The sequence below is a fragment of the Lycium barbarum genome, chromosome 5 (genome assembly GCF_019175385.1).
Source record: "Lycium barbarum isolate Lr01 chromosome 5, ASM1917538v2, whole genome shotgun sequence".
Lineage (NCBI taxonomy): Eukaryota > Viridiplantae > Streptophyta > Magnoliopsida > Solanales > Solanaceae > Lycium > Lycium barbarum.
Genome location: NC_083341.1, coordinates 71,069,357 through 71,089,759, shown reverse-complemented (window position 1 = coordinate 71,089,759; position 20,403 = coordinate 71,069,357).

Below are 20,403 nucleotides of genomic sequence, written 5' to 3'. Positions count from 1 at the left end.
TTTTGATAGTTGGAAGAGGATGGCACTTTACGGTCCATAAATCACTTTACGACCGTAAATCACTTTACGGGCCGTATTCTGTTTTACGACCACTGGGCCGAAATGCAAATCTGCAACCTTCGCGTTTTCAAAACTCATGGGTAGTCATTCCCTTCTTAGTAAAACATCATACACTCATACTCTTCGTTGGTCTATTCATTGTATGCTCACGGAAAATTTTCCGAGGTGTAACAAATGCACAGGAACACAACAGTATGCCACTAAAAGGGTCAGCACAAGTGCAGATAATTATCAATTCAGTACACACAAATGATAGTTAAACTACAAACCTGCCAAAATTCAGGAAAAGGTGACATCAATTTTATGCAAAAAGGATGGAGACTCGGAAGGATTTTCTGGACAGTGTAGAGACTTGAAGGATTTTTCTGAGCAAGTATAGGTCAATTTCTGTGGGCTTGATGATCCTTTATGTCACAACCCAACCGGAGGGCCGCGACGGGCACCCGGTGCTAACCCACCCGGGCACCTCTTATCATACTTTCGCATTTACATATAGGTGAGCCACAAAGCTAATTCACACTTTCCATCCATTATTCACACTAATCCCATTGGGCAACAATATATATATATATATATATATATCACCATCAATAATAATGCCCATATCAATGTACATAAGCCGACGAGGCTAACAAAATGATATACACAAGACTAGCCGACAAGGCCAAATACATCTAACCATATACACATGTCTACGAGCCTCTACGGAGAATATGTCATATTATATAGGCGGGACAGGACCCCGCTATGCCCATAAATATGTACACAAAAGAATAAATACCAAAAGCTGTAGCTCCGAATGAAATGGAGCTCCGCTATGTAGTCCCTGAGTAATAAAGCTATGGATCAAGCCTGTCTCCCTGGCTGCCTACGGGCATGACGCAGCGTCCATAAACAAAAGGACGTCAGTACGAAGAATGTACTGAGTATGTAAAACATGGTCAACATCATTATGAAAGCATAATAGACAACAAAAGAAATAGCATAGGATGGGAGATAGTAGTATCATCGTCACAAACACTTACTTGCTTTAAACAGGGACTTTCCATTTCTAATGCGTGATTGTGTACATATGTCACGACCGAACCCCGTGGGCCGCGACTGGTATCCTAACTGGATACCCATACGTACCTACCTGACAGAATCGGCGTACCAGACAGAATATTTCAAATAGGTGTTTATAGACTCAAGCCAATACAGATACGGCGCGCGCGAAAATATATATACATATGCATACTGAAACTTTTGCATAAGCCGATGAGGCTAACATTACAGACAGAGTCACAAAATCGTACGCACCTACCTGAACAGATGTAACCCGTAACCCACATACATATCTACAGGCCTCTAACAGACATACAGAATCAGATGACGGGACAGGGCCCCGCCGTACCCAGAATTATCATACATACAGAATATACAGATGTCAGAAGATATATACCAAAAGTATTCGCTCCGGATCAAAGGAGCTCTTCAAAATAGCAGAATCTGAGCCCTAGACTGGCGGTGTATCTCCAGGTGCGTCTGTACCTGCGGGCATGTAACGCAGCCCCCGAAGAACCGGGGGTCAGTACGAAAAATGTACCGAGTATGTAAAGCGGAAATGTATCAAACATAATCATAATCTGGACCAGAAACACAGAAACATAATAGACAGAATCATAAGTCGAACAGATAGACGGAAGTATACCGGACAGAGTCATAATCCAGACGGACAGACAGAATCATAGTCCAGACTGACAGACAGAATCATAATACATACGGACAGACATAATCACAATACATACGGACGGATAGACGTGTGCCGGACATAATTATGCATGCAGAGTCATACAGAATCATACAGAGTCATGTGCTTATATAAATGCTGATAGCACATACATACATACATACAGATCCCGGCCCTGTCTGGGGGCACGGTAACAGAACCCGGCCCTCTTAGTACGGGACGCGGTGGACAGACAAAATCAGATCAGATCATATGCCATCCTGGCCGCCATCCCCATACACAGATCATAATATCATACAAATATAAACAGATCCCGGCCCGCACACCGAGGGACGCGGTGAACAATGCAGAGGAATATGCACGATAACAGAACCTGGCCCGGGACGCAGTGAAGGAATGCATTGAGACAGCCACGAACAGATTAATGAGAAACCACATACATACAGACTCAACATACAGACTCAATCAAACTAAAGGGTACCAAACGGCGAGTCAAGTCAGAGTATCCGGATAGTATGCATAATACGCGCCTATGTCCTACTTGGGAAGGCACGACAGATTATTATCAGGATCAGATTCTCAGATGTCCAGAAATCATTTTGTAAGATTTGCATAAAAATAGTCATTTCATAATCAAAATAATAGTCCAGATATTTTCTGAGAAAATCGGACAGAACCAAAGTAATTAAGGTTATACAGAAGGCATCGGGCCTTGTGGGCCCGCCTCGGACCAACTCGAGGAGACATATGTAAATTACTGATAATAGACCTTATGAGGTCATCCATAATCATTTGGAAGTGTTCCGACTCCGTTTGGGAAGGTTTCGTGCAAAAGTTCACTTTGAAGGCATTTTATAAGGAAATGGTTTCAATTGTACTGAAGGAATTGGAACGGATTTCGATCTCGAATTCCGAGAAACGGAGTCGTACTTAAGGCTCGTGGCCGAGCCTATTACATCCAGAACATGCCTAAGAATAAAGGGGAAGGCTTTACATACCTCGATTGCGCCTTACGCTCGCTTGGCTTCAATTCGAATTTCGTCCAAAATCTAGAAATGGTCAAGTTTACCAATTGTTAATTTCAAAGTTTAAGACTCTAAACTTAATACATACTTGCCTACCGAAATTTCGGCAGCATTTCCCCTATATATATAACATCCCCGAGACTTAGCTCGGCTTGGTTCATCAACACAGCAACCCAGAAACAACATCAATAACAACAACAAGCATAACATAATACACGATATGGCTTTACTAGCCGTCTTTCCGGCATAACGAAACATCTTTCATTTCAACCTTACACTTCCAAACCAATTCTACCATTTTCATATTCAACACTTATTAAGATCATTACAACATATTTCAGGGGAATATCATACCATTTTCACAAGATATACACAAGATATACGCAATATACAAGTTTCCTACTAAGGGCAGATTTCGCCCACAACTTCCAATCTTTTAGCATAAACATCCATAACATATTCTTACCTTCCAACTCCATCAATGATAACCATAATTTGCATCTTCCTACTTTCACTTCCGCATTTACATAATTATAATAAACTTACATGTTTCCTACAACAACTTAATAATCATTTTTCCATAACAACAAAAAACCATTACTCTTTCATTCACTTCACAATTAACACACTTAACATACTAACAAAATTTAGTTCACCTTCCAACATCACACACCACACGACCACATACTATATTCTCCAACTTCCATTAATTCATTCAACTTTCATTTCTAATACAATTCCCACATTAACTACAACTAGATTTCAACATAATTTTAAGTCACCATAGACATTCAACATATACATACATTCGGCCATACACACACATTCACAACTCACAAGATTTTCATGCTTTTCATTCATTCCCACACACTACAACATATATACATATATCCCATGGCTTAAAAATGGTAAAATTCTTACCTTTTCTCAACTCTTCCACTTGCCACAAATGGTAGTTTCTTGCCAAAATAATTATATCACCTTGAAGAGAATCTTGAGCTTTGTAGAATATTCCAAAAGGGATGGATTTTTGAACCAAGAATCAAGCTCCAAGAATTTTTCTTCTTTTTCCTTTCTCTTTTTCTCCTAGGCCGTGAGCTCCTCTTTCTTTTTCTCTTATTTTCTTTTGTTCTTTCTCCTTATTTCTTGAAGCTTCTTACAAGCTTATCCAATATATATAATTAACAATATAAGAAGAATTTTTATGGGTTTGGACCCCCTATGGCCGGTTGGGCCTCACCCTTTTGGGCCTCATTTTCTAACTTATTTTTTTGAGTCCAATTGTAGGCTAAATAAATTGTAATTCATGGAACAAGTTTCCAAAATTCCAATTTTGTCCTTGGTCTCCTTTCGTAATTCCACACCAACGTTATCATAGCCGACACATTCATACCAAGTAAGGTCCAAATATGGCCTCATTCATTACAAATCAAGTTATCTCGAATTTTTCTGAATATTCAAAAATGCCGGATATAACATCCTCCCCCCCTTTAAAACATTCGTCCTCGAATGTTAAATTGACCTCATGGAGCGTCATCCTACTTCGGGAGGGTTCTTTATATAATCGCCCTTTGTTGACTTTTCGATATGGATTCTTTACTAATATGACGGGGTAATTGTTCACATTGCTGACTCATATGCTTTCATAACGTATTTTCTCTTACCCCACAGAGTCACTAGGCCATGAACTATATCCTCGTAACAGATGAATGTTTTTCGCTCTTTCACAGACATTGTGTCCTTTCTTCCTTTTCCTTCAAAGCTTTTCAGACATTATACTTACTATCACTTCTTCTCATACTCTTCGGTTCCTTACCACATTATCATGATTCCACGTCATACCAAACAGATTCAGAACTGAGATCGGACGCACAGGAGCATATCGGACGGATTCGTAATCGGAGGCAAACGTACTAAACAATGGCGGACAGATTCGTAGTTAAAGTTAGATGTATGGGAGGGTATCAGACAGATCCGAGATTAGAGTCAGATGTACAGAGATGTATCAGAAGGATTCGTAATCAGAATCAGACATACAGAGGTGTACCAGATGGATTCGTTATCAGAGTCAGACATACAGGGATGTATCGAACAGATTCATAATCAGAGTCAGACATACAGAGTTAAATCGGACAGATTCATGTCCAGAGTCAATCGGACAGAAACGTAATCGGATTCAGAAGTACAGAGGCCTAATAGACAGAGCCTTATCAGAATCAGAGGTGTAGAAGTATAACAGATAGATTTTTTATTAGAATCAGACCACTCCTATTAAGGCTCCAGTGATTCACGAAAATTTCCCTTTGTTGGCATCTCGTTATTCACTCCGACCATTGTGTCACAGATTATCTCATCGAAACCTATTCACTCATCCATAAACTTGTTCGTCAAATTGTCATACAAATCTTCTTACGCGTCGCTTGTCAACTCTTTCAAGGATTTTGTTTATTCACATTTCTTATTCTCCATCTTTCCTACTATCCATACTTTTTTTTTTCACATATCGTCGCACTAGACTAAGTGGTAACGTAACCGGAGTTTATCTATTATATATATATATATATATATATATATATATGACAACATTCGTATCCTCGTCTCTGCTCCGTTTCATGTATTCGGTTTAGTAAAACCTTTTGTCTATCACAACATTAGTCGCCGGGACTCGGCTCTTGATCCACATGGGCACCAGACGAAGGTCATACACATACAAATACACACATACATATACGTTTACTAATATCTTACTTGCGAACGTCTCCGACCGTTATTCAAATTCGCTCAATTCCTCGAGCGGTATTGCGCTTCTTCTTTTCGCCCATTTAGTCCGCACTGGTCTGCGCGACTCCTGTAAGGGCACTAGTTACTCCACACATTCTCTTTTCCTTTAGGTTACCCCAAATTTCCATTTATATATATCATACTTACACTTGTGAAAAATTTTGCATTACTTCCCAGGGGGGTCACCCATCCCAGAATTACTCTGGCCTTAGCACGCTTAACCTCGAAACTTTCATGCATTTTGGCGCGTTACGGCTAATATAATTTCGTCGATTGCCCCGCACGATCTTTGTCACGTAATTTAGGGCAGATCGGGGTCTTAATAAATTTGCGGGAAATTCTCATAGTGGGTCCCACCCCGGGCTAAACAATACAATTATTATATCGCCCTTCCGAATTCTCAATGTCTATCAGGTTAACAATTACCTTGCTCTTATTAATACCCAGAAGAAGAAAATCACATAATATGATAAAGTATAGACCCATTCATACACATATCCCTCAAGAAAAGATCACTAACATACCTGGGTGTGCGCTTGAAGACGCTCCTGGGTCCTGCCGGCCGGTCAATGCAAATACGCGGTTCGAAGGACCGCTGTAACCAGTAGCTGCACCACGACCTCTGCCACGATTCGCTGGTGCTGGTGCTCCTCGCCCCGTGGGGGGTACGGCTGCCGAAGGAGAAGATGAGCCAGCAACTAACCCAGCAGGCTGGACTGAACCTGAACCACCCTTATGCGGGCACTCTCTGACACGATGATCTGGGCTGCCACAAAAATAACAAGCGCCTGTAGCGCGATAACACTCCCCCGGGTGGGGTCTCCCACAGTAACAACAAGGGGGTATAGGTGGCCTCGATTGACCGGGACCTGTGCTCACCTGTGAGCCTGGAACTCTGGATCTCTGTCCCGAGAACTGTGGGGGTGTACTGTGTGCTGGCTGGGACGAATACCTGTTACCCTGTCGTTGAGAAAACTCGCTCTGAAATCCCCCTGAGTACCCGACCGATCTGGCTCTCTTAGGCCGGCTCCTGTCGTGACCCCTATCAGGCCGACGTTCCCTACGTCGGTCCTCCATGCCCTGGGCGTGCGCCTGCACCCGGGCAATATGCATCCCTGGCTGAGAAGCCACCGCCAGGCAGCTATCGATCAAATAGTCATCCAGCCCCATCACATATCGGTGCACCCTATCGGCCATATCCGCTACTATAGCGGGTGCATACCTAGCCAGTGAGTCGAACTCTAGGCTGTACTCTCGAACACTCCTACCGTTCTGTCTCAGGTGCAAGAATCGATCAACCCTAGCTCTCCGTAGCTCTGGAGGCAGAAAATGATCCAGAAAAGACTTAGTAAACTCAGCCCATACCGCTGGGGCAGCATCGTCACCCCTGGATAGCTGCCAGGACTCATACCAGTTCGCCGCTACCTCATATAACCGATACAAGGCCAATTCAACGGACTCAGTCGGCGACGCCTTAATCAACCGTATCATGCTCTCCATCTTTCTAATAAACTCCTGAGGGTCCTCTTCGGGTTTTGTCCCGGAGAATTCTGGAGGATTACATGTCAAGAACTCACGAGCCCTGGAGCTTTCATATCTGTCCGCACGACCACCCCCAAATCCTTGCCTGCGAACCTGCTCCGTCATCAGTGTGGTCAATAACTGAACCGCATCTTGCATAGCCCTGTCCTCCGTCCCTGGCTGTGGAGCTCGAGGCTCGGGCACTGGAACCCTGGGAGCTCACGGTGGAGCCGCCCTCTGATCAGCAGCTGCTGCTGCTCCAATCTCCTCTGATAAGGGAGGTGTAACGGAGCCGGCCGACAGGGGCTCATCCTCAAGCGCTAACCGCGCACTGGCCCTGGTAACTCTCTGGGCTCTGCTGGTTTCTCCTACCTCCACCCCTGCTTTGCCCTTCTGGGCAGCTGTTGCCTTCTTCGGAGGCATCGCTGAAAACATAACAAATCGTCAGGAGGGGATCATCCTACTAATACAGTTCTATCGCACGATCTAAGATTCAAAGAAGGGTAACATCCTAGATGCCTTGTAGCCTCCTGTTTATAGATGTGGTGCACAACACACCGATAAACAAGACTCTACCAGACACGGCCTGTAGACATACCGAGGACTAACCGCTCTGATACCACTTCTGTCACGACCCAACCCCGTGGGCCGCGACTGGTATCCTAACTGGATACCCATACGTACCTACCTGACAGAATCGATGTACCAGACAGAATATTTCAAATAGGTGTTTACAGACTCAAGCCAATACAGATACGGCGCGCGCGAAAATATATATACATATGCATACTGAAACTTTTGCATAAGCCGATGAGGCTAACATAACAGACAGAGTCACAAAATCGTACGCACCTACCTGAACAGATGTAACCCGTAACCCACATACATATCTACAGGCCTCTAACAGACATACAAAATCAGATGACGGGACAGGGCCCCGCCATACCCAGAATTATCATACATACATAATATACAGATGTCAGAAGATATATACCAAAAGTATTCGCTCCGGATCAAAGGAGCTCTTCAAAATAGCAGAATCTGAGCCCTAGACCGGCGGTGTATCTCCAGGTGCGTCTGTACCTGTGGGCATGTAACGCAGCCCCTGAAGAACCGGGGGTCAGTACGAAAAATGTACCGAGTATGTAAAGCGGAAATGTATCAAACATAATCATAATCTGGACCAGAAACATAATAGAAAGAATCATAAGTCGAACAGATAGACGGAAGTATACCAGACAGAGTCAAAATCCAGACGGACAGACAGAATCACGGTCCAGACTGACAGACAGAATCATAATACATACGGACAGACAGAATAACAATACATACGGACGGATAGACGTGTGCCGGACAGAATTATGCATGCAGAGTCATACAGAATCATACAGAGTCATGTGCTTATATAAATGCTGATAGCACATACATACATACATACAGATCCCGGCCCTGTCTGGGGGCACGGTAACAGAACCCGGCCCTCTTAGTACGGGACGCGGTGGACAGACAGAATCAGATCAGATCATATGCCATCCTGGCCGCCATCCCCATACACAGATCATAATTTCATACAAATATAAACAGATCCCGGCCCGCACACCGAGGGACGCGGTGAACAATGCAGAGGAATATGCACGATAACAGAACCTGGCCCGGGACGCAGTGAAGGAATGCATTGAGACAGCCACGAATAGATTAATGAGAAACCACATACATACAGACTCAACATACAGACTCAATCAAACTAAAGGGTACCAAACGGCGAGTCAAGTCAGAGTATCCGGATAGTATGCATAATACGTGCCTATGTCCTACTTGGGAAGGCACGACAGATTATTATCAGGATCAGATTCTCAGATGTCCAGAAATCATTTTGTAAGATTTGCATAAAAATAGTCATTTCATAATCAAAATAATAGTCCAGATATTTTCTGAGAAAATCGGACAGAACCAAAGTAATTAAGGTTATACAGAAGGCATCGGGCCTTGTGGGCCCGCCTCGGACCAACTCGAGGAGACATATGTAAATTACTGATAATAGACCTTATGAGGTCATCCATAATCATTTGGAAGTGTTCCGACTCCGTTTGGGAAGGTTTCGTGCAAAAGTTCACTTTGAAGGCATTTTATAAGGAAATGGTTTCAATTGTACTGAAGGAATTGGAACGGATTTCCATCTCGAATTCCGAGAAACAGAGTCGTACTTAAGGCTCGCGGCCGAGCCTATTACATCCAGAACATTCCTAAGAATAAAGGGGAAGGCTTTACATACCTCGATTGCGCCTTACGCTCGCTTGGCTTCAATTCGAATTTCGTCCAAAATCTAGAAATGGTCAAGTTTACCAATTGTTAATTTCAAACTTTAAGACTCCAAACTTAATACATACTTGCCTACCGAAATTTCGGCAGCATTTCCCCTATATATATAACATCCCCGAGACTTAGCTCGGCTTGGTTCATCAACACAGCAACCCAGAAACAACATCAATAACAACAACAAGCATACCATAATACACGATATGGCTTTACTAGCCGTCTTTCCGGCATAACGAAACATCTTTCATTTCAACCTTACACTTCCAAACCAATTCTACCATTTTCATATTCAACACTTATTAAGATCATTACAACATATTTCAGGGGCATATCATACCATTTTCACAAGATATACACAAGATATACGCAATATACAAGTTTCCTACTAAGGGCAGATTTCGCCCACAACTTCCAATCTTTTAGCATAAACATCCATAACATATTCTTACCTTCCAACTCCATCAATGATAACCATAATTTGCATCTTCCTACTTTCACTTCCGCATTTACATAATTATAATAAACTTACATGTTTCCTACAACAACTTAATAATCATTTTTCCATAACAACAAAAAACCATTACTCTTTCATTCACTTCACAATTAACACACTTAACATACTAACAAAATTTAGTTCACCTTCCAACATCACACACCACACGGCCACATACTATATTCTCCAACTTCCATTAATTCATTCAACTTTCATTTCTAATACAATTCCCACATTAACTACAACTAGATTTCAACATAATTTCAAGTCACCATAGACATTCAACATATACATACATACGGCCATACACACACATTCACAACTCACAAGATTTTCATGCTTTTCATTCATTCCCACACACTACAACATATACATATATCCCATGGCTTAAAAATGGTAAAATTCTTACCTTTTCTCAACTCTTCCACTTGCCACAAATGGTAGTTTCTTGCCAAAATAATTATATCACCTTGAAGAGAATCTTGAGCTTAGTAGAATATTCCAAAAGGGATGGATTTTTGAACCAAGAATCAAGCTCCAAGAATTTTTCTTCTTTTTCCTTTCTCTTTTTCTCCTAGGCCGTGGGCTCCTCTTTCTTTTTCTCTTATTTTCTTTTGTTCTTTCTCCTTATTTCTTGAAGCTTCTTACAAGCTTATCCAATATATATAATTAACAATATAAGAAGAATTTTTATGGGTTTGGACCCCCTATGGCCGGTTGGGCCTCACCCTTTTGGGCCTCATTTTCTAACTTATTTTTTTGAGTCCAATTGTAGGCTAAATAAATTGTAATTCATGGAACAAGTTTCCAAAATTCCAATTTTGTCCTTGGTCTCCTTTCGTAATTCCACACCAACGTTATCATAGCCGACACATTCATACCAAGTAAGGTCCAAATATGGCCTCATTCATTACAAATCACGTTATCTCGAATTTTTCCGAATATTCAAAAATGCCGGATATAACAACATACATTCGTATCCTTAACTGTATTCATATCCGTACTCATTTACATTTCGTATCCATTTTCGTATACATAGCATATTCGTATTTTTACTCATATTTATATCGTATACATATCCATATCATGTACATAGCATACCCGACCATGAAGGTTCGGTGTTTCGCATACCCGGCCATGGCAAGGCTCGGTGAGTATACATACCTGGCCCTACCAAGGCTTAGGGTTATCCGTACCCAACTGCAGTGGTGCGCGCAATATATCCATATAAGCTCGGCGTTTCATAACTGTCATACATAGACACATATACATAAAATCTCATAAGCATCTTTAGCATCATTACTATCGTCGTTCATTACATCTATCCTTAGAGGATTACTCATCATATAAGGAATTTAGTAAAATCGTAACATATCGAGAATCATGAGCTTAGTAGCTTTTAAAGATAGCATCATTTGGAGGGCATCATAGGCTTATAGAAGATTAGATATTTGGCCAAGGAACCATGCCTTATGTAAGAAGGGTTTGCCTTACATATCTTTCCGTTCAACTATTCTATCACTTGCACGTTCTCCTTCAATGCTCACGCTTCTACCTTCATTAGAGTTATACTATAATTAGAAAATCGATAGCTTAGCATAAATGACTAAAGCTAGAGAAAATTGGACAACATCTCCTTTATTTATAAGACTTCGTCCATATCATATATCAACTCCCAATCATCAATAATAACATTCACAACATCATAACAATAGTCTTTATTCACCTGCATTATCCTTACTTCTCAATTCACTTCCAATCATCCATATCCATGGTCATAGCACACTATTACATTCGCTCATATACAATATTTATCCCATGTTCTCAGTATCATTTATAACATGATTATAATCATAACATATCAAGAATCATTACTCAACCCAAGCTACTACTCACAAACATCACTATTCTCACATTCAAGACCCATTTTCTATATTCTTCTACAATCCAAGTCTTTCAATGTCTCAGTACCTTAAACAACATGGAAATACCATAAAACTTACCTTAGATGGTGTAGGAATGAACCTTGAGTGGAAATACTTCACTCGAACCAAAACCCTAGTTCACCTCCAATGGAATCTTTTGTGGTCCTCTAACCCTTGGAAGCATTCTAACACATAAACACTTGATTCTAGTCTTTTGATATTTGTGTTCTCTTGAACTTTAGTTGAATGTGCTAAGAGAAGGGTTTTGAGCTCTCAATACTTGTAGAAGATGACAGCCCAAAGTCGTCAAAAGTCCTATGCGGATAATCGTCGAAGGGACTTAGAGTTCCAAGTTAAAGATTGGGTATTCTTAAAAGTTTCACCAATGAAGGGCGTTATGAGATTTGGCAAAAAGGGGAAGCTTAGTCCCTGGTACATTGGGCCTTATGAGATCGTGCGCAAGGTAGGCAAAATGGATTACAAGTTAGATCTACCTTCTGATTTGGAGTCAGTTCACCTAGTTTTCCATGTTTCGATGCTTCGAAAATGTGTCGGAGATCCTACTAGGATCGTGTCAGTAAATGATGTTCAGGTGACACAAAAGTTGACTTTTGAAGAGGTACCCATTTCCATATTAGATAGGCAAGTACGGAAGCTTAGAAACAAAGAAGTGGTCTCAGTTAAGGTTTTGTGGAGAAACAATAACCGAGAGGAAATGACATGGGAAGCGGAAGAAAATATGAAATCCAAGTACCTACACTTATTTCAGCCCCTAGAAGAGATCCAAGATGAGACATCAAGATCATGAGGTATGTATGCTTCCGTTTTTTTATGCATTTGGGTCGTGTGTGTCCAAAATCTATTGCTATTATGTTGTGGCCCTGTGAGGCATTTTTATTATGGGCTGTTGTGACAGGATGGTAGTGCCATATTACAGGGGAAACCCTGGCAAAATTTTTATAGAATCCCCGAGGACTTAACATTCGAGGACGAATGTTCTTAAAGGGGGAAGAATGTTACACCTCAGAAAATTTTCTGTTAATGCGCAGTGAATAGACCAACGAATAGCATGAAGTATACAGTATTGCAATAAGTAATTAATGACATTTGATGACCCTAATTGAGATTTCAAAGACGTTCGAGGTAAGAGAAGAAAGTTTGCCAAGAGGAGGAAAGGCATACGATAGGTATCGGAAAGGATTTACGAGTAGCAAGTTAATGGAAACTTAATGATGTTTTGAAGGAGAGTTATAACATCCCTTAGATTTTTAGTGAGGTGCTAAACAAGTGTCAAGAAGGTTCCATAAGGATTGGAGATCGAACGAAACGACGAAAACCATTTCAGAGAAGAGACGTTATACGACCACTTATACGGTCCGTATAACTTTATACCGGTCCGTATAACTCCCAACATGGAGATGATTTTCTGGTTGGTGAACCATGGCCACTTATACGGACCGTATAAGTGTCCGTATAGTACCCGACGGGCTGATTTTTAGTTTTTGTATAAATAGATGACTTGGGTTCTTTTACTTCATTTTTCATCTTCTACAAGTATTAAGAGCTGAAAAACCTTCTCTAAGAACATTCCACTCATGTTCAAGAGAACACAAAGATCAAAAGACTAGAATCAAGTGTTTATGTGTTAGAAAGCTTCCAAGGGTTAGAGGACCACAAAATATTCCATTGAAGGTGAACTAGGGTTTTGGTTCAAGCGAAGTATTTCCACTCAAGGTTCATTCCTACACCATCTAAGGTAAGTTTTATGGTATTTCCATGTTGTTTAAGGTATTGAGACATTGAAAGACTTGGATTGTAGAAGAATATAGAAAATGGGTCTTGAATGTGAGAATAGTGATGTTTGTGAGTAGTAGCTTGGGTTGAGTAATAATTCTTGATATGTTATGATTATAATCATGTTATAAATGATATTGACAACATGGGATAAACATTGTATATGAGCGAATGTAATAGTGTGCTATGACCATGGATATGGATGATTGGAAGTGAATTGAGAAGTAAGGATGATGTAGGTGAATAAAGACTATTGTTATGATGTTGTGAATGTTATTATTGATTTTTGGGAGTTGATATATGATATGGAGGAAGTCGTATAAATAAAGGAGATGCTGTCCAATTTTCTCTAGCTTTAGTCATGTATGCTAAGCTATCAATTTTCTAATGATAGTATAACTCTAATGAAGGTAGAAACGTGAGCATTGAAGGAGAACATGCAAGTGATAGAATACTTGAACGGAAAGGTGTGTAAGGCTAACCCTTCTTTCATAAGGCATGGTTCCTTAGACAAATATCTAATCTTCTATAAGCCTATGATGCCCTCCAAATGATGCTATCTTCAAAAGCAACTAAGCTCATGATTCTCGATATGTTACGATTGTACTAAATTCCTTATATGATGAGTAATCCTCTAAGGATAGATGTAATGAATGACGATAGTAATGATGCTAAAGATGCTTATGATCTTTTATGCATATGTGTCTATGTATGGCTATTATGAAAGCTTATATGGCCGGGTAGAATATATATATATATATATATATATATATTGCACACGCACCACTGCAGTTTGGTACGGATAACCCTGACCCTTGGTAGGGCCAGGTATGTATACTCATCGAGCCTTGCCATGGCCGGGTATGCGAAACACCGAACCTTCATGGTCGGGTATGCTATGTACATGATATGGATATGTATACGATATAAATATGAGTATAAATACGAATATGCTATGAATACGAAAATGGATACGAAATGTAAATGAGTAAGGATATGAATACGGATATGGATACGGATATATGTACACCATCACGCATTAGAAATGGAAAGTCCCTATGAAAAGCAAGTAAGTGTTTGTGACGATGTTACTACTATCTCCCATTCTATGCTATTTCGTATGTTGTCTATTATGCTTTCATAATGATGTTGACCATGCTTTACATACTCAGTACATTCTTCGTTCTGACATCCTTTTATTTGTGGACGCTGCGTCATGCCCGCAGGTGGCCAGGGAGACAGGCTTGATCCATAGCTTTATTACTCAGGGACTACATAGCGGAGCTCCATTTCATTCGGAGCTACAACTTTTGGTATTTATTCTTTTGTGTACATATTTATGGGCATAGCGGGGTCCTGTCCTGCCTATATGATATGACATACTCTCCTTAGAGGCTCGTCGACATGTGTATATGGTTAGATGTATTTGGCCTTGTCGGCTAGTCTTGTGTATATCATTTTGTTAGCCTCGTAGGCTTATGTACATTGATATGGGAATTATTATTGATGGTGATATATATATATATATATATATGTATCGTTGCCGAATGGGATTAGTATGAATAATGGATGGAAAGTATGAATTAGCTATGTGGCTCACCTAGATGTAAATGTGAAAGTATGATAAGAGGTGCCCGGGTAGGTTAGCACCTGGTGCCCGTCGCGGCCCTCTGGTTGGGTTGTGACACTTTATTATCTCATCTCTGAGTGCGTCCACTTGAGTTCTCAACTAGTCCCTCTCTGCCTATAGCTTCTCAATTTCTTCTTCTTCTTCTAGCTCGAAACCTGGTTAGTTTGGTCGTTCAGCCAGTTGGGCTTTTCGAAGGGCATTTCCTCCTTAAGTTAATTGATTTCTTCATTTTCCACTTGTTGAGCTTCAATTAGAATTGAGAGAGAGGATGGACTTCCAGCACTTCGTCCCTGTGGAAAAACCTCACATTCCCTCCAGCACTTCGTCTCTGTGGCAAACACTCACATTCCTTCAGGGTGGCCAGAGAGAACACATAGTCCTTAGTTCCCAAGGAGGCTCTACTAGTTCTTACATTAAAGTGCACAAGTACTTTCGTTAAGAAAATTCCATATGGATACCAGGTCTGCTACCGAGATGGTAAATCATCCCTCCATCCTTGGCAAAAGGCCTTTGTTGACAAACTCGAAGGATCGTTGGTGCTCAGGCTTAAGCTCACTCTTTCATAAACCACTTGTTACACACCCTGCACCTTGAATAATGACTCTCTGGGATTCTGGAGATCTCTTATCTGCAATAGCTCTCAGTCTTGCTGTCATTACTCCCAAGATTTTCCCAAATGTCAACTTAGTGAGCACACACTCTGTTAGATTTACTGTTAGGGCTAGAGCATTATCAGAGCAGAGCAGATTCTTATAGAATTCAACCACTTCTGCTTCATATACACATGGTGGTGGTTAAGTAAAAAAAAAAAGTAGCTCCACTCCTGGGATTCCACCACTTCCATGAAAAACTTTCATTTCTAGCTCCTCTCTCAAACTTGACATTTTAAAAACTCTCCCAAGGAGAACCTTTTGATTTTGTAGGTTTTTTTACTATATCTCCTCTTGGAGGAACCTGGTCGCTGTGCTTCGACGGATTGGGGAAAAGGATAGAGGGCAGGATGAGAAGGATGTCTTTTAAGTAGGCTGAGTTTACACTTTTGGAATAGGTGTAACAGAGGACAAAGAATTTTTTTAAGTGACGATTTTGCACAAATACTATTTTGAAATATCTGGGAAAAGGAAAGAACCTATGCTTTATTTGGCAATCTCACAGTTCAAATACATTTATGAGTACTGAAAGGATTACTGACCTGAGATACAGATATTAGGTCTCTGAATGGTAATTTGAATGTATCAGCAATCACTGTGAACTGTGCATAATTGCTTGTGCTTAAGTTCTCATGATCCTCCCATGTATGTATACCTGTAATGGAACAAAGTGAGTTAGATATAGCCAAAAAACACTTGCCGGCGATGTACCTAGCCTCCTTTGTAGCCATTGAGAGATCCCTTCTTGCTAAAAAACAATCATCTCCATATGACACACATCCTGCTATAAGGGCTTTGAAAAGAGACCTTTTGACCTCAGTCTTTCATCTTGGAGTTGTCACGATTTATCAATTCATGTTGACTACTCCTTCTCTCTCCTATCCCTTTAGACGATGTCAGTAGTTGGATTTGGGAACTCAAACCATCTTGGGTCACTTTTAGTTGTAGAAAGGATGGATTAAAGTTCTTCTGGCCCACTCGAGCAGCATGTTCCTTTTCTTCCTTCGAGATCCTTTCTTTTGAGGACCTGTTCCTTTCTTTCTCGTTCCCTTCTTGACAAGCTTCCTTTCTAATTGAACAACTTCAGTCCTTGTTTCCAAGGCTTCCCTGTGGTGATCAGATTTTCCACCGCGTGTGTATGCCCAGTTTTCCATATTGCAAACGTTATTGTTGTGAAGATTGTAGGGCACCTTCTCCTCCACAAAGCCAAGTCCTCTTTTGCTGTTTCCATTAGTCTCATTTCTGGAAGTAAATTCATTAGACAACCGGATCCATTTGAGAGTTTTGTCAAGATAAAACTTAGACCTTTCTAAGTCATTATTGAGCTGCTCATTCTTTTTAGTTTCAGCAGTGAGGTTCCGCTTTAATTCTGTCAGCTCCTATTCATTCTCTAAGAAGGTCTTGCTTGCTTCTCCTTTTCTTTGAAGGAGATTTCCTCATCCTTTCTCACTTGACCTTCCAAAAAGATATTTTGTTGGTTTGTTTCATGAACTTGATTCATCATATCTTTAGCTAACACACATAAGTACTCCCTATCTAGTTCTATTTCATTAAGAGTAAGATTTAACTCTTGTGTCTCAGCGATCAGGGCGTGATACGCATCAATCAGCACGCCTGACAGTGATATGATTTTCCTTTGAGAGTAAATTTTCAAGTTTTTCTTTATATCAAAGAAATTTACATCTTTGTTCTCATGACCATCAACTTCAGTGTCAAATTCAGCCATGAGTGCAAGGTCTGACTCATGCTTCGTTGTTCCATCATCAATTACCATAATGGACAATTCCCTTTTGTCATTTTCACTCTTAGCCTCACTTGAGGAGTCTCCCCAAGCTACAAGTGTTTGCTTCACAATCTCATCAGCGGCCTCTTTCCTTCTGAAACTCCTGTCGGGGACCTGGTTTCTCTTTGCAGTCCTATCATAACTGTCCTGCTTGTTTTTAGGATAGTATTTAATGAAATGATTAGGTTTCCCACATATATGATAGACATAGTCATTCCCCTTGATGTTTCTGCTGGAGCCTTCTGTTCTAGGAAAAACCCCACTTCACTTGATCATTTTGTGAAATCTCTGCGTGAGATAGGCCATTTCTGACTCGTCATCACTTGAGTCTCCTCTTCCAGTTTTGAGAACGAGGCTCTTTTCCTTCTTCACCTCATTCTTTTTTTCCTTTTTCACGATCATCTTCATTTCATGAGTCTTAAGGCTCCAATAAGCTCATCGACCGTTAATTTGCTGAGATCCTTAGCCTCAGAGATAGCATTTACCTTGCTATCCCAGGAGTCAGGTAATACACCAAGCAATTTTCTTACGAGCATGGTGGTTGTGATGAATTCTTCAAGAGAGTGGAGCTCATTGATTATGGAGGTGAATCTGGTGTGCATCTCATGAATGGATTCACTCTTTCATTTTGAACATCACGTACTCCGTGGTGAGCATGTCAATTTTGGAGTTCTTTACCTGAGTTGTTCCTTCATGAGCAGTTTGAAGAGCTTCCCAAATCTCTTTTGCTGATGAACAAGCTGAGACTCGGTTGTACTCATCCGGTCCTATTCCACACACGAGAATCTTCTTGGGTTTATGGTTTTTTTCAATCCTTTTTCCGTCAGCTTCGTTGTATTCCATTCTCGTTTTGACGGTGATCTCTTTACCATCTTCACTAGTGTGAACTGGAATGTAGGGACCATCACAGATGACATCCTATAGCTCTGAGTCTTCAGCCATGATGAAATCGTGGATACTAGTCTTCCACCACCCATAGTACTTTCCATTAAATCTGGGAGGTCTGGTGAATGACTGTCCTCTTCCATATTTGGCGAGGCTACCATTTTACAGATTCTTTCTAGGTGTTAACCTTTTAGAAAGTACCCGCTCTGATACCACTTGTTGCAGGCTGTACGTCCACCAAACAGTAAATGAGGGACCTGGTTGTGTACTAGTTCCCTTATGCAATGCAGTAAGTAAAGAAGGCGCGATTTTACCATGAAAAAATCCTTGCTCATTAAAAACCACGACCTACCCCAATAGGATTTCAACTCCACTACACTTGCAACTTCAGGTTACAACTCTATCATAAGCTAGGAATTAACTCCCATAATCCCTCACCCTTACAATAATGCTTATGCAACCTAGGAACTAACCCCCGTAGTCCCTCCGCACTTGCAATACTCCGATTGCAAGCACCTCCACTTGACTAACTCTAGCCAAGGACCACTAATACACCTAGACTAACTCTAGCCTAGTGTACCACTCAAAAGCTTATTGGAAACACACTTCCAACAAGCACACTTTGAGACTTTTAAAATACTTACAACCAGCTTCTAAACAAGAAGAGTAGGTTTACAGTTTAAGCACAGACGAACAAAGACTTACAACAACATAAAGAACTTAGACTAAGTCTGCGTCTGGTTCAGGTTCTTTAGCTTTGCAAGTGACTTGTTCTTGAGAGAACTTGAGAACTTGTGATGGCAATGATTTGCTCAATTTTGATTAGGTTTTCAAGTCTAACAAATATGTTGATGTCATGTTGTATATATAGTGGGAGCATATGGGATGAAAAGAGACCACTCTTCAACTTTGACCTAAAGCATGTGAGCTGTACTTTTGTGCAGCAAGTGGTTCGGCTTTACAGTTGTCTCTACTGACAGGGCAAGATGCACAGAGAGCAGATAACAGACCGGGTCCCTTATCTGGTTCTGAAACAGTTTGACAATCATCAAAACACGAATGCACTTGTAACTATCACATTTGAAGAGCCAGCTATCCAAACAAACCTCCTAAGGATTTAGTGAAGCAGTCATATCAACAAAAGAACTGCTCAAATAAACTGATCCTTATCACGTAACACTAGAGACTGCAAAAGCTATTTCATGCCAACTAGGACAAACAAAATATTGATTGATTCCTATTCGATAAAAGGTTAGATTTCCAGTCATGAAAATATTATCATAAGTAAATTAACATGAATTTAGCATTAAAGTAAGGAAGAGGAAGCCGACGCACAGACAAGGAAAGAAATAAGATCAAAGTCAAAAAAGGTTCTGTTTTTGGGTACAAAAAACTTGGTTGGATTCAATAATTCAAGGGAACAAATACTTCTATATAAAAATAGCACGAACAAGCTTTAGAGCTTAACCACAACCACAATCAGAAGTCCAATGTGAGGCATCAAGTGAGTACAGTCAGCACCAGAGTCTCTAGCAGAACAAACTTCGATGAACCTGAGCTTCTCAAGATTTATCTTTTAGTTCTCTGCGTAAGGTTCATTTTGGTTCCATCTATTTATCTTTGCAAGTATTTTTTAATCTGTGTTTCATTGGTATTGAGTTGTAATGGAACATCTTGACTGGGTAGAATCATCGAGGCAGTTGTATAAGGGGGTAGAGGCGGGATTGTTAGGAATAGTTTCTTAGGTGATGCAAGGAAGTTTTTAAGCCTTAAAATGCTTGTGTTTAGTGAAGTTGAGAGAAGTCCTATAA